We start from the raw sequence: 15,215 nt of genomic DNA, 5'->3' as shown, positions 1-15,215 counted from the left end.
ATGTCAAGCAATCGAACTCACGCTGACAGCGGCCAACTGAATACAAATCCAGCGCGCTACCAACTGAGCTATATCCCCGCCCCGGCATGATCGCTGCCATTTCGATGCTTTTATCCCATGCAGAGTTGAACATAATCATTACCAGTTTGTTGTGAGCATCTGAAGATTATTTTCCATTACTTTTCATGTTTTATGTCATTCTGATAATCATCGGTCCACGCTATCGCTCATGGTCTCTCCGACAGGATGCGTAATTACTGCGCGGAATCTATCAAAACAAGAATACAGAGTTATCTCCCAACTGAGACGAAAGTGATTGCAGATTGGCTGACTTCGACAGTGATCTCCGTTGTTTTTCACAGTTATGAAATAAAGACATCGTTCTAAGGTTAAAACAAGTCGAAATGTTGAGACTGCTGTGGGAAGGAGACCGTAATATTGTTGCATCACTCCCAACTGGTTACGGAAAAAAGTATTGTCTGCTTCGTAGCCAAAGTTGATTATCACGTGACACTTTTGCCTTATTTAGAGTTGTTTGCACAGTAAATACACCCGCGAAAGATAGCTCGCTTGAAACTGTCTTACAATGTTACATATCAATTGCTTTGTAATTCAAAAATTACACAACACCATGAAAAATCATTATCGACGATCGTGAATCTGCTTATATTAATAACACATTACTAAAAGCTCTAAATATGTAAAACAATCGATTTCCTCTCCAGAGAAGGAAAACAAAGTCCTGTCAGGGATAAATGAGACCCGAAGGGAAGTAACTCCTTTTGACCTGAGTTCAGGATGGTTTTATGTCTGCTATCACTAATAATTAAATGTGTAATGGCATTTATTTTGTTGTGGTGCTGCAAGCTTAGGATTTTGAACACTGGCGTCACAGAAACCAGCTTTATATGTTACCGTATTTTACGGATTGCAAGACGCACCGTTTTATAAGCCGCACCCCCGACTTTTAACAAAAAATTGGGACGAGCCACGTATAGGCCGCGTCACTATATTAGCCGCCGTCGAAAAAAATATAATCAGATCGTGTCAATCAATCAAAACAACCAGGCAAAGTATATTTGGCGAAATCGGCTCCGAGAATAAACAAGTGAAACAAAGAAGAAAAGTGAAAAAGTTTGAAGAAAAATATCACACACACACAATTTGTAACCAACACACACATGTAGTCCCGCCCGGAATAAGCTTTTTGGGGATGATTTACGACTTTTGCGCACATTTCGAGCAGACGAAAACACAACATGGCGGCTCTCGCTCCTCCAACTATCGCGAGACACAAAAAAACGAAATCTCGCGCGCGCGAGATCCTGATACATCCGGTGTTTCTCTGTACGCTATCTTGTCACGACGACTTGTTGACAAACGAAGATTCGCGAAAGAAAGAGAAAAGCGCAGTCTTGAGTAGAGAGCTAATAAAGTACCAGTAATCGCTAATCGAGCGAAATGAAAATCCGCGGCGACTTCCATCAGGTGAAATATTCAAGTTTAGGTAACCTTTTAGCCGCATCTTTTTATAAGCCGCAATGCGATTTAAAAAAAAAAATTCACAGCTTGTGGTCCGTCAAATACGGTAGATTATCTAAGAACTATGTAAACCAGTGATTTTTTCTTTTGTAAATCAGATACTACAGTATTTCTGCTTTACGAAAAGCTATATTTCAAAAACAAAACTACAAATCTAAATTTTGATCTGTATTTCCCCTTTTTGTCACCAGTACACAAGAACAACTCATGTATACAGCATTACATGCACTGAGACACAAAAACTGCATGGCTGTGCTTGGCCATAAAGTTCTCACACTCACCGCTTTCTTTCGCTTTCTGCTCAAACGCTTCTTGACATGCATTCATCTGGTATTCGGTGCACGGATTTGCCATAGATAATGTTGAATTTCATGCCAAATTTGAGGTAAACCATTCAACTTTTCAGAAAGGACTGAGCTGTAAACACCAAACAAGAAGGGCAAAGCCCATACGACTCACATGCTTTACACATTTTTCCTACCAAAATACATGTGACCTTGACCTTGGGTCAAGGTCATGCAACACAAAGCTGTTAATTCAAGACATAGGAAGTACAATGGTGCTTATTGGCTCTTTCTACCATGAGATATGGTCACTTTTAGTGGTTCACTACCTTATTTTGGTCACATTTCATAAGGGTCAAAGTGACCTTGACCTTGATCATATGTGACCAAATGTGTCTCATGATGAAAGCATAACATGTGCCCCACATAATTTTTAAGTTTGAAACAGTTATCTTCCATAGTTCAGGGTCAAGGTCACTTCAAAATATGTATACAATCCAACTTTGAAGAGCTCCTGTGACCTTGACCTTGAAGCAAGGTAAACCAAACTGGTATCAAAAGATGGGGCTTACTTTGCCCTATATATCATATATAGGTGAGGTATTCAATCTCAAAAACTTCAGAGAAAATGGGAAAAATGTGAAAAATAGCTGGTTTTAAGGCAACATTTATGGCCCCTGCGACCTTGACCTTGAAGCAAGGTCAAGATGCTATGTATGTTTTTTGGGGCCTTGTCATCATACACCATCTTGCCAAATTTGGTACTGATAGACTGAATAGTGTCCAAGAAATATCCAACGTTAAAGTTTTCCGGACGGACGTCCGGACGGACGGACGTCCGGACGTCCGGACGGACGGACGGACGGACGGACGGACGACTCGGGTGAGTACATAGACTCACTTTTGCTACGCATGTGAGTCAAAAAGCAGCCTTAGCACGTTTTCACTCAAACTTGTTGAAAATCGACTGTCCTTCCCTTTCTTTAAACACTCTCGTACCGTAAATCAAAACATCTGCTGAACCTGTTACATGATACTTATTATACTGCATCCTACACTTGTATGTGCTGCTGTAATAAAACCAGGCTCCTTTCTGTGCACAATTGTGTTTTGTTACACTTATGTATTACCTACGATATATTTCCTGGAAGGATTATCCTTTCCCATGTAAAAGATTATATTGGTCTCTCGAGTGATTTACAAAAGAGGGTGAAAACTTTAATGCTCACATGTTCACTGTCAAACATGTGGTGCACACCCATGGAAGTCTCCCAATCATTCCCACTTGTTTTGCAGTTTCACAACCTGCAAAATAATAATTAAAGAGTGAGTAATTATATCAAATATATAACTGTTAATCAAAACTGCATACAGTTAGAAGATCTGTACATATATATGCAACAAACTTAACAAAAACGAATTCTAAAGAAAAACTGTCAAAACACCTTTGAGAAAGAACAGTTCCAACAGCCAGGTTGCATCTGCATACACAGCAGCAACAACAAACAACAACAGCTGCGAACTGTTACGTTGTCGAGGCAATGCTAATGCAGCAGAACAAATAAAATCAAGGAGTAAATCATACAACTGAACTTCGCTTGGACCAACGTACAGGGAGGGGGGGTTGCGGTGTGTTTAGAGAGCTGCGCATGTGCCTGTGGAAAACACAAACGCAGACAAGCAACAACTAAATGAAGCGTACTGCACAAAAGACATCAACTTGATTAAGATATATATATGTTACAGTCAAATCGGGAAATCAGGTATTTCACGAGAATGCCTGAAAGTTTAGGCATTCACGGTAAATACCTGGTTTGATCAGGCAAATCCGGAAATGACTGAAATTGTTTAGGCACTATCGGTGATTGACTGAAATAGGCTGCCAGGCATTATCGGAGAATGCCTACCGCTCACAATCTGTGTTTCTGGTGAGAGTCAGAAAGCATTTCAGCACAGAAGCCTACTATAAAACTTTGAATGGCTGGGGTCGTAAACTGGGGGAAAAAAACAAGTCGCGTAAGGCGAAAATACAACATTTAGTCAAGTAGCTGTCGAACTCACTGAATGAAACTGAACGCAATGCCATTTTTCAGCAAGACCGTATACTCGTAGCATCGTCAGTCCACCGCTCATGGCAAAGGCAGTGAAATTGACAAGAAGAGCGGGGTAGTAGTTGCGCTAAGAAAGATAGCACGCTTTAGATCTGTACCTCTCTTTGTTTTAACTTTCTGAGCGTGTTTTTAATCCAAACATATCATATCGATATGTTTTTGGAATCCGGAACCGACAAGGAATAAGATGAAAGTGTTTTTAAATTGATTTCGACAATTTAATTTTGATAATAATTTTTATATATTTAATTTTCAGAGCTTGTTTTTAATCCAAACATAACATATTTATATGTTTTTGGAATCAGAAAATGATGGAGAATAAGATGAACGTAAATTTGGATCGTTTTATAATTTATTTTTTTTTTTACAATTTTCAGATTTTTAATGACCAAAGTCATTAATTAATTTTTAAGCCACCAAGCTGAAATGCAATACCGAAGTCCGAGCTTCGTCGAAGATTACTTGACCAAAATTTCAACCAATTTGGTTGAAAAATGAGGGCGTGACAGTGCCGCCTCAACTTTCACGAAAAGCCGGATATGACGTCATCAAAGACATTTATCAAAAAAATGAAAAAACGTTCGGGGATTTCATACCCAGGAACTCTCATGTCAAATTTCATAAAGATCGGTCCAGTAGTTTAGTCTGAATCGCTCTACACACACACACACAGACAGACACACACACACACACACACGCACATACACCACGACCCTCGTCTCGATTCCCCCCTCTACGTTAAAACATTTAGTGAAAACTTGACTAAATGTAAAAAGACAATGTGCTATACGAGAAACTCAAAATAAATTCGTGCTCAAGGCCGGCTATGTAAAAACAAACTCCAATCACTCCGAACTTTACGAGAAAATCACAATAAATTCGTACCCCCCGCGGGTTAGGGGGAGTCCCATATTGGTTGGGACTAGAAAGAATTTACCCGATGCTACCCAGCATGTCGTAAGAGGCGACTAACGGTTCTGTTTCTTCTCTTCTTTTGTCTTATTTCTGCCTTTCCAGTCCTTTCACCTATATTTCCTTCCAAGAAAACTCTCCCTACTATTCCCTGCAGTTTTCCAATTCTTTTCTTGTTGTCTTATTTCTACCTGACTGGATCCATCACCTTTATTTCACTTACCAAAAGTCTTCTTTTCCACATCCTTATTTCTCTGCACCCCGCATGTCGTATGAGGCGACTAACGGATTCTGTTTCTCCTTTTACCCTTGTTAAGTGGTTCTAGTATAGAATATAGTCAATGTTTGTAAAGATTTTAGTCAAGCAGTATGTAAGAAATGTTTAGTCCTTTGTACTGGAAACTTGCATTCTCCCAGTAAGGTCATATATTGTACTACGTTGCAAGCCCCTGGAGCAATTTTTTGATTAGGGCTTTTGTGAACAAGAAACACTTAACAAGTGGCTCTATCCCATCCCCCCCCCCCCCCCCCCCCCTTTCCCCTATCCCATCTCCCCGCTTTCCCTCGTCACGATATTGAAAACGACGTTAAACACCAAATAAAGAAAGACAATAAATTAGTGCTCGTAGTCTTACACACGTGATAGTGTTACACTCGCGGTAGTGACCTGCACCCGTAAAAAAACAAACTGCAATCACTCCGAACTCAGTGAAATGGGGAAAACGATGAATAGACAATGTGCTAGAAGAGAAATTCATGCTCAAGGCAGGCGAGGTAAAAACAGACAAGGTCTCAGAACAACCCGTTTTGCCTAACAGTCAGGCAAAACGGGAAATTTGCACAAGTAGTTTTTAGTCATTTCCTGATAGTGCCTAAAAAAATTCAGTCATTTCCGGAATTGCCTGATCAAACCAGGTATTTACCATGAATGCCTAAACTTTCAGACATTCTCGTGAAATACCTGATTTCCCGATTTGACTGTAACATATATACGACTGCAATGACTCGGTGCTCTCTAGTAACCAGTAAAGCCATTATTATGAAAGAAGAGAAACTGCTCAATAAGAACAGGAACTTCGCTCGAATGTCGCCATTACGAATCGCAACGAACGCTTCTTTTCTTCACAGATTTGTCAGCTGCTAAGTCACATGACACATTTTCGATCACATGTCGTCTGCTATGATTACATTAGGGTCGCTTGGTTCAGCCTGATGCAAAAAAATGAAACAACTTTTATTGGTACACGGCGAGTAGGTGATGTGCTTTCTGTGTATAGAATTGCTCTGGATCCTTGACTGCCAGCTACTGAAGCCGCGAGGTCCGATCAGTACATCCTCACTGTTATGCCCCCTCTCTCCCTAGCTCCCTTCATTTTTCTCTCCATGAATTTTGTGTGTGTGAAAACATGTTACAGACAGTCCCAGGATTCGTATGTTTAAAGAGAGATGATATGGCTATTGGTAAGCAAGTAAAACTGACCATACACCTTTTATCAAATTGTTTTGTTACCTTTTTTCCCCCTCCAAACTATACTTTTATTTCAAATATAAAATGTACGTTCTTTCTAGATCGAGCCAGGAACTCCATACGCAACTTTCGCCGGATCAGTTTTAGAAGTTCCCAAATGTAAAATATGCAACTATCAGGGTGACAATGACCGAGTCAGTGTTCGTTGTTCAGAGTTTCAGTGATTTCACGTTTGTACATGATGGAAGTAAAGTTTCTCAGGCAGTACCAGAGGTTCAAGTTTTAAGCGGAAAGTATATTCTAAAAAGAAATTCTGACTTGGCACACTGATATTGACTCGGCAGCCAGACTGTTGAATTTTGGTACGTATCCGGGTGGGGGGTATGGTATTATTCACATATATATACTGCCTAAAGATGGGGTGTCACCTTCTTTTGCTGGAGAATATTGAGTGCATGACACTTTTGACATGGCTGCTACTTGACCATCAGGTAGGGTGCATACCGCGCAGGATCCTAGCAGAAGGGGGGAGAGTGAGAGAGAGAGAGAGAGGGGGGGGGGGGGGGGGGGCACGACTAAGAGTGGTGGACCAAAGAGACTCCCGAGCTAAGCCGTGCAGATCAGTGATCGGGGAAACACTAGCGTATGTGTTTACTCAGACTTTTATTGCAGTGCCTCCGTCTGTCTGTTCAGTGTCTGTCTGTCTTTCGTGCACACTACTCTCAAACAAAAACGTGACTGGCAGAGATCAATATTCATTGAATCCTTTTGACCGTGAGACCTGGCTCACAAGTTATGACCTTGATGACATTGATGACCTTAATTGGCTTGAACGGGGTAAGAACACCCCCGTCTCCCATTTAGAATTCCAAAATGTGGTTTTGGTGACAAAAAAGTTGCCCTGTGTAAAAGTATTCGAGTTGTGATGACAAAAAACAAGGCCCGGTTTTAACTGAGCTGAGGTGCTTTCTTGGCATTATTTTGCTAGCGCATTCTGTTATCAATGTCAAAGTCAGTTTTTAACACTTTCAACTTCTAAAGAGCATACTTAGTTCATGCGAGAAAAAACACCACAATAACAACCCACACAAAATATAAACCAACTGCACGCAACCCCCTATCCTCAACTGTCAATCCGCACTCCCCCCCCCCCCCCCATACCCCTTCATGTTAACCAACCATACTCGGCGTAAACTAAGGCAACAACTCCCCCAAAAATCTTCACTTCAACCCCCATTTTGAAATACCGCAACAACAGCTTTCCAGAACTATAACACGATCGTATGTGTTCTTTTTCTGTATGTATTTTCAGCGTTTTGCCCCCCACCCCACGTAGCATATAACCCCTACTTGTCCCAAGATAGGCCAATTGGTCCTAAGAGGACATTAAAACTCAAAAGTCATTCAGTCAGTCAGTCAGTCACCCGGACCCCCCCCCCCCCCCCCCAGAAGAAAAAAAAAGAAAGAAAAAAAGGGGGAGTGTATCAATTGAAATCTTTCTCATAAAAGACAACCACCCAACCATTATTGCACTGTGATGTTCAACATACAGCAGGGTATTAAACCATCACAAGTCCATCGTCAGTCCTCATCAAGGTGCTGTGAGGTGTGTGTAGAATCTGCGCAGAAATTGAACAGGCAACTTGAACAGCTGTCAAGCCATTATATTGTGACACACACACACACACACACACACACACACACACACACACACACACACACACACACACACACACACACACACACACACACACAGAGTAACTGTACACATCATTGTGAAATGATTTAGAATGGTGAAGTGTGTGTATGCGTGTGTGTGTGTGTGAGAGAGAGAAAGAGAGAGAGAGAGAGAGAGAGAGAGAGAGAGAGAGAGAGAGAGAGAGAGAGAGAGAGAGAGAGAGAGAGAGAGAGAGAGAGAGAGAGAGAGAGAGAGAGAGAGAGAGAGAGAGAGAGAGAGAGAGAGAGAGAGAGAGAGAGAGAGAGAGAGAGAGAGAGAGAGAGAGAGCACGCCAATGCAATCGTATGTAAGCATCATTTGGTGGTCGAAGCAATGTCGCGGTACACTGTGAACCAGTCGGTTACAGGATTTGAACCCCCCATGAACCCATGCACCAAAAGATAACACAAAAGGAAATATGACCGTTTTCTTTCTTTTTCTCCTTGTTCATTTCTTAGTGACACTGTTTTATGTATTAGGAAAAGCAACTGAGTACGGGGCACCATGTGTTTATTAATTCTATATTGTGCATTCTATGCATGTAATGTGTTCTATGCATAGAGAATGCATTCTATACGCATAAAATAGCTTTCTTTGTGCATAGATCTAGAATGCATTATCTGCCCACAGAAAGCATTCTTTGCATAGAATGCTTTCTATGTGCATAGAATGTATTCTTTAGTATTATGCATTTTGTATGTGAACCAACAATTCATTTGTATAACATAAATGTTTATTCTCTACGTCGAATTGAATTATATAACAGGGAATGACATTCTTTACATTGAAAGAATTCTATGTTATAGAACAAAATTCCCTGTTATAAAATTCATTTCTATGTTACAGAATTGATTAGTTTGTGATAATACTGATATATCAGTTATCACAGAATTTGATTCTTTGTGTACACAATAATATGAAATGTTCACAATGTATTCCATGTGTACATTATTCTTTGTGCAAAATGCATTCTATGTGCCGCGCCGCAATTCATTCTGTGATCACCATAGAATGCATTTTACAGATATAATTTAATTCTATTGCAATAGAATTAAATTCAACTACTTTTTTTTTAAACAAAGAATCAAATTCAAATATATGAAATCTTACTCTGTAACAAAGATTCAAATCCTGTAAGTATAGAATTGAATCCAATGTATAGAACTACATTCTATAGCATTTATATAATAATATTTCATGTTATACAAATAAATTCTTTGTTCAGATACAAATTTACGATTGACACAGAATGCATTCTATGCACACAATGCATTCTATGCGCATATAATGTTTCTAAGAACATAGAATGCCTTCTATGCGCATAGAATGCATTCTATGCATATAATGCTCAATATGCAATTAATGGACATATGGCGCCCCCATTTCACAAAGAAACGGAAAAAATGATTTTTATAGCTACTGTAGTTGATATTCATGAACTTGACGTAGTAGCTTTCACTCCAACGTGCTCTGTGGTATTCTGTTGGGAAGCTGCAAAGACCAAATGCAATCAGAAATCGTCTACTGATAGCGCAGCAGTATAATCTACTGAAAGTGTAGCAGTAGAAGATGAAACTGTGAAGAGAAAATGATGTCGGTAGATCTATACACAATGACTCCCATCGTCCGTTTCCCCGTTCATCAACTCTCTCAGGGACATAGACAGGCACAAACACATAGTATACTAGGGACACACACACACGCCGCACACACACACACACGCACGCGCGCATACTTCATACATTATCATTGAGTGGAGACCCCGAAGTAGTTAACATACATGTGTACAATCTATGATCACATAAACTTACATAGAACTTACCAGCTAGGGTTGAGAAATTATTCTGCCAACTTCAATTGAATGGTTCTGCGTCCACTGTGATTCACTTCTTATCTGTTGACTGGACGTAGATCTAACTCTGGGCGAGAACCGGGTGGCTGAACAGAGGTGAACACGGAGTAAACAGGGAGTGACTGCAAGCGAGATAATAAACTAAGAGTAATACCTAATATACTGGACTCGCAACGAAATATATAAACAAATGACAATGGACAACGTTTCGACCTAAAGGTCTTCAACAGGTAAAAAAAATGAAAACAACAATACATTTATAACAAAACGACTTATCAGAGAAGATGGCGATGCTTCACAGCGCATCGCCATCTTCTCTGATAAGTCGTTTTGTTATTTGTATTGTTGTTTTCATTTTTTTTAACCTGTTGAAGACCTTTAGGTCGAAACGTTGTCCATTGTCATTTGTTTATATATTTCGTTGCGAGTCCAGTATATTAGGTATTACTCTTAGAGGTGAACACTTCAAAGTAAAACCAAAGCTGTAAATCAGTCAACAGTGTGTTCAAACAAAAACAAACTGCACATCTTGCTTACCACACTGGGAAGATCGAGATTCGACCACATGATACATGTACACTTTGTGATTTCCTGATTTACTCCTCAACCGTTTGTTGTGACCTCCCGTTTGTTCACAGATCTAAATGCAAGGAATGGCATTTTCGGCTAGAGAAAAATAAAGATGTTGATACAATCTAATCAACCCGTACTCCTCTGACTGTGTTTTAAATACAACTCTTCAATCATAATTTTGCTATCCATTTTGTCGGACTTTCTAGCAGCAATTCAAACAGAAAATAATAAATGCATGTTGCATTAACTAAAAATATCACAAGAAAAAATGGAGTAGATCTAACGTAACTATGAACAAAAATGACAAGACGTTTCTCTACAACATGCCCACAAATGTTTGATCCCAGGTAGCACTCACATTAGGAAATGGGCTTTTGTTATAACATGGACACAAAAATTATATATATACTGTCTCACTTACCTTGCAAGTGTGAACAAACAAACATGAGTTGAACAGCGCGCTCTCAGACTTTAAAAAACAAAATGGCTGACAGTAACTCACAGTTGTCTGTTTACCGCATTTTACTGTGTGAGCAGAGATGAAGTGCTTGACATTCATTCTTGGAAAAGTTTCCAAAAGGACTAAAAAATGAAATTGAATAAATCATCAATATAAAAACAGTATTATTCTGCAGATGTATTCATGTTACATGCACGTTTGCAAAATGAATAGTGCATGTCCTTCGCGCAATGATACGTAGTACTTTTTGAATAAAGTACCGGCAGTCTCCTGAAAGTACTACAGTAAGCGTAGTACTTTTACTTCAGCTGTGGTACTTGTACTTCACCAGGGTACTCTCGGTACTATAGTACAAAGTACAAAGTACTCTAGTGTACCACACAGTACTATAGTACATGGTACATTTACTTCACAGTACTATAGTACAAAGTACTTTGTACTATAGTACAATATGGTACATACTATAGTACATGGTACATTTACTGCAGTTTACTATAGTACAGGGTACATTTACTATAGTTTACTATAGTATACTATAGTCAGGGGCGGACCTAGGGGGGGGTTCCTGGGTGCCCGGAAACCCCCCCCCCCCCCCCCATCCGTTTTTTTTGGGTTGTTTTTTTTTGTGTACAAAAATAAAGCGCTTGTGCTTTCCTTCCTTCCAAATGCAACATGCTTGAAACTGACGAGAAACTCAAAGGCTAACCCCCCCTCCGAATTATTTTTGAAATGATTAGTTATACTGAAATAGTAGTTCATATATAATAGCACATTGCCTTCTCAAAGTCAAAGGTGCACATATTTGTACACGCATATTTACTGAATAGATACCTTGTTATCTTCCAGGAGAGGCCTCCGATTGACCTAAAAAAATAAAATTCCTTCAGCATCTGGGGGGCTTCACCCCCCAGACCCCCCACCAGGGCTTTGCCCCTGGACCCCACCGGGGCCTGAGCGGCCCCTGGACCCCTGCTCCAATTTGGAACCCCCCCCCTTATTCACAACTAGGTCTGCCCCTGATAGTACATCGTGTGGTACTTTTTCAGCTGGGGTGGTCTGCATGATGCTGACTATACCGGCCGCCTGAGATCCATGTCGCGGTCCACGGCCCAGGTGATCTGGGTGAAGCAAGTTATCACATAGACAGCAACACTGAGTGACACCCACATCTCGTCACCGCCACCACCAACACCTGTCTCTCCTTTACCTCCCGGCGACCTCCAACAACAACAGCAACGACACCACCACCACCACCAACAACAACAACAGCAACAACGTCTACAACATCTACGACAACACCTAAATCAGCAACGGACTTATTTTCTTCATGACTTAAGACAGAACAGTACCTGCCGTCACCCCCTGCCGCTCTCAGACAACGACGACAACATCATCATCGCCTCCACCACCATCACCGCCCACACCGACTCCAACAACAACAATAACTACAACAAAGACTTCAACAACTAAAAGCAAGAGTTTTATTGAGTCTGTTCAACTAGAACTAAGCACAACAGCCCTAGGAACCTGCCGCTCTCTGACAACGACGACAACATCATCACCGTCACCTCCACCACGACATCAACCACCATCATCATTACCACGGACAAAACACCTTGCGTGAAATTTCGTCTTTATAAAACACAGGGAAAATTCATTTAGAACATTGGTTTTCCTTCAAAGTCAAGAGATTGATGACGTCAAAACTGAACAAGGTCATCAACAAAATGACGTCACAACATTCCATTTCCTTGTTCAGTGGAGAATGTGCTGCTGGATCTGTGTGTATGGAAAGGGACGTAAACCTGTTTACATTAGAGAGAGAGAGAGAGAGAGAGAGAGAGAGAGAGAGAGAGAGAGAGAGAGAGAGAGAGAGAGAGAGAGAGAGAGAGAGAGAGAGAGAGAGAGATGATGATGATGATGATGATGGAACTTTATTTTTCAAGGATAGAGGTTTAAGGCGACGCCTTTTCTTACAACCGGTCCTTACTTCTAATACAAATATCTAATAAATGATAAACAAGTAAAGCAACATGACAAATAAACAAAGTAAACGAACGAACCAGCAAACAATCGATAAGTAAGCAAACAAGCAAATAAACATAAACAATAAAATGGCAAAGTAAGCAACATAAAATCGAAAGCGAAACATGCAACATGTTAACACATGGAAAGTGATCGACGGTAAAATTCACACGATACCAACGTTTACACTAATGCTAATAATGATTATATGGTGTAAATGATAATGATGATGATGATGATGATGATGATGATGATGATGATGATGATGATGATGATGATGATGATGATGAAGTGATGATGGAAAATCGCAACATACATTCCACATAATACATATAATAAAGAACATATTTGTGTAATTCATAAAGCTTTGCCAATTGTTGACAGCTACTTGCACGTGTTAAGACTAGTATAGCCAACTAGGTAGACATAAAATGATTATGCAGAGCTTGTTTAAAACTCTTTAGTGATGTTAATGATCTTATTACAGACGGAATGGAGTTCCACACCATAGCGCCAGAGAAGGCTTGACTAGTTTTGAACAAATCAATCCTGGGTATTGGTGGTAGAAAATTGATAGACCCGTACCTTTCGGTGACTCTGTGAAATAGGTCCTGAATATAGATGGGCACTTCGCCATGATATACTTTATACATCATTACAGTCTTATTAAACTGTAACTGTTTAACTAGCGGCAGGTAGTTTAGATTCTTTAACTTCAAATCAGCTGATAATTGTGGACCATTTACCATGATTTTAGCTGCCCGACGATGTAGAGAGTTTAATTTTTTCATGTGAATATCAGAGACGCCATCCCAAAGAGTTGATGCGTAATTAATATGGGATAAGATGTGGGCATGATAAAATAGTTTTAGTGTTGCGATATCGACATATTGCTTTAACTTTGATAGCAGAAACAAATTCTTGGATACTTTTTGACAAATATAATGTACATGAGATTGCCATTTTAATTCTTGATCGACTATCACACCCAAAACACGATGTTCCGTTACCTGCTGAACAGGTTGTGATTCCAGAGAAAGATTTAACTTAAGAGGTCGTGACTGGTGTTTTTGTCTTGTTGTAATAATCATGCTTTTTGTCTTTCCTGGGTGCACTATCATACAATTCTGGTTACACCAACTATTGACTTCATTCAGACTAGACTGTAAGGAAATTTCAATTTCTTGAACAGTCCTACAGCTTGTGTGAAGCGTCGAATCATCTGCAAAAAATTCCGTTTTGACTTTGGAATTAGATATATGAAGGGGGAGGTCATTAATGAATACACAAAACAAGATAGGCCCTAAAACTGACCCCTGGGGGACTCCACTCTTTAAACATCCTTTGGGAGATGTTTTACCGTTTATAGAAACATACTGTGTTCTGTTGACAAGATATGATTTAAAGAATGAACACGTTGCGGGATTGTTCACGTACAATGCGAGTTTATGTAAAAGTAATGTGTGATCTACAAGATCAAAAGCTTTCTTAAAATCAAGAAATACAGCCCCTGATATGTCCGAACGATTAATTGCCGATAGCCAGTTATCACATAGTGATGAAAGAGCTGTACTACAGGAATGTTTCGGACGAAACCCAGATTGAAAGTTGTGAAATAATTTGTACCTTTCCATGTAGTTCAGAAGATTCTTCTGGATGTGCTTCTCTAAAGGCTTTGATAAAATAGGAAGCAATGAAATTGGCCTGAAGTTATTAGGGTCAGACACATCTTTATTTTTAGGAAGTGGAACGACCTTTGCCGTTTTAAATGCATCAGGAAAAATATTTTGTTCAATGCAAAGATTATACACATACGTTAGGGATTCCACTATGTACGGTAGGGCTAATTTAAGCAACGACGGGGGGATTTTGTCAGGCCCCATGGATTTATTATTCTGAAGGTTTTCTATAAATTTTCCAACTTCATGTACGGCAATAGTTGGGATAGAGAATGAATCTTGTGATTTCAATTTATGACTACAAAATTCTTTTAGTCTAAACAACAGGGTGTCCCCACCCTCGACTTCTTCATTTACATTTTTAGATTGTTTCAATCGATCAGCCAAACACAGAAAGTGCTCATTGAATTTGTCAGGAGAAATGGCGCTATTTAATCTGCTATTTCTTCTCTGGGATTTACCTAACACTTCATTTATGGCTTGCCAAAGCGTGGCAACATCTTTTTTGTCTTCAACCAATTTATGAAAATGATTACTTTTTGCCTGGCGTACTAACTCGGTAACTCTATTGCGTTGTGCTTTAAATTCTGAT

The 15,215-nt window shown here is 39.8% G+C and overlaps 1 long non-coding RNA gene across 2 annotated transcripts; it reads right to left on the bottom strand.

Annotated features, from left to right (window-relative positions):
* Positions 1–3,069: 3,069 nt before the first annotated feature.
* Positions 3,070–11,059, bottom strand: LOC138950350 (uncharacterized). 2 transcript variants are annotated; one of them, XR_011450620.1, is made up of 4 exons: positions 10,881–11,059; positions 9,857–10,008; positions 7,840–7,936; positions 3,070–3,131 (listed from the first exon to the last, which is right to left on the bottom strand). It is a non-coding gene; the product is annotated as an uncharacterized lncRNA (long non-coding RNA). The 2 variants fall into 2 exon arrangements; XR_011450619.1 differs by having other exon boundaries at positions 7,868–7,936.
* Positions 11,060–15,215: the final 4,156 nt, after the last annotated feature.

Source organism: Littorina saxatilis, linkage group LG16 (assembly GCF_037325665.1).
Source record: "Littorina saxatilis isolate snail1 linkage group LG16, US_GU_Lsax_2.0, whole genome shotgun sequence".
Lineage (NCBI taxonomy): Eukaryota > Metazoa > Mollusca > Gastropoda > Littorinimorpha > Littorinidae > Littorina > Littorina saxatilis.
This window is presented reverse-complemented; position numbering and strand designations above follow the sequence as displayed.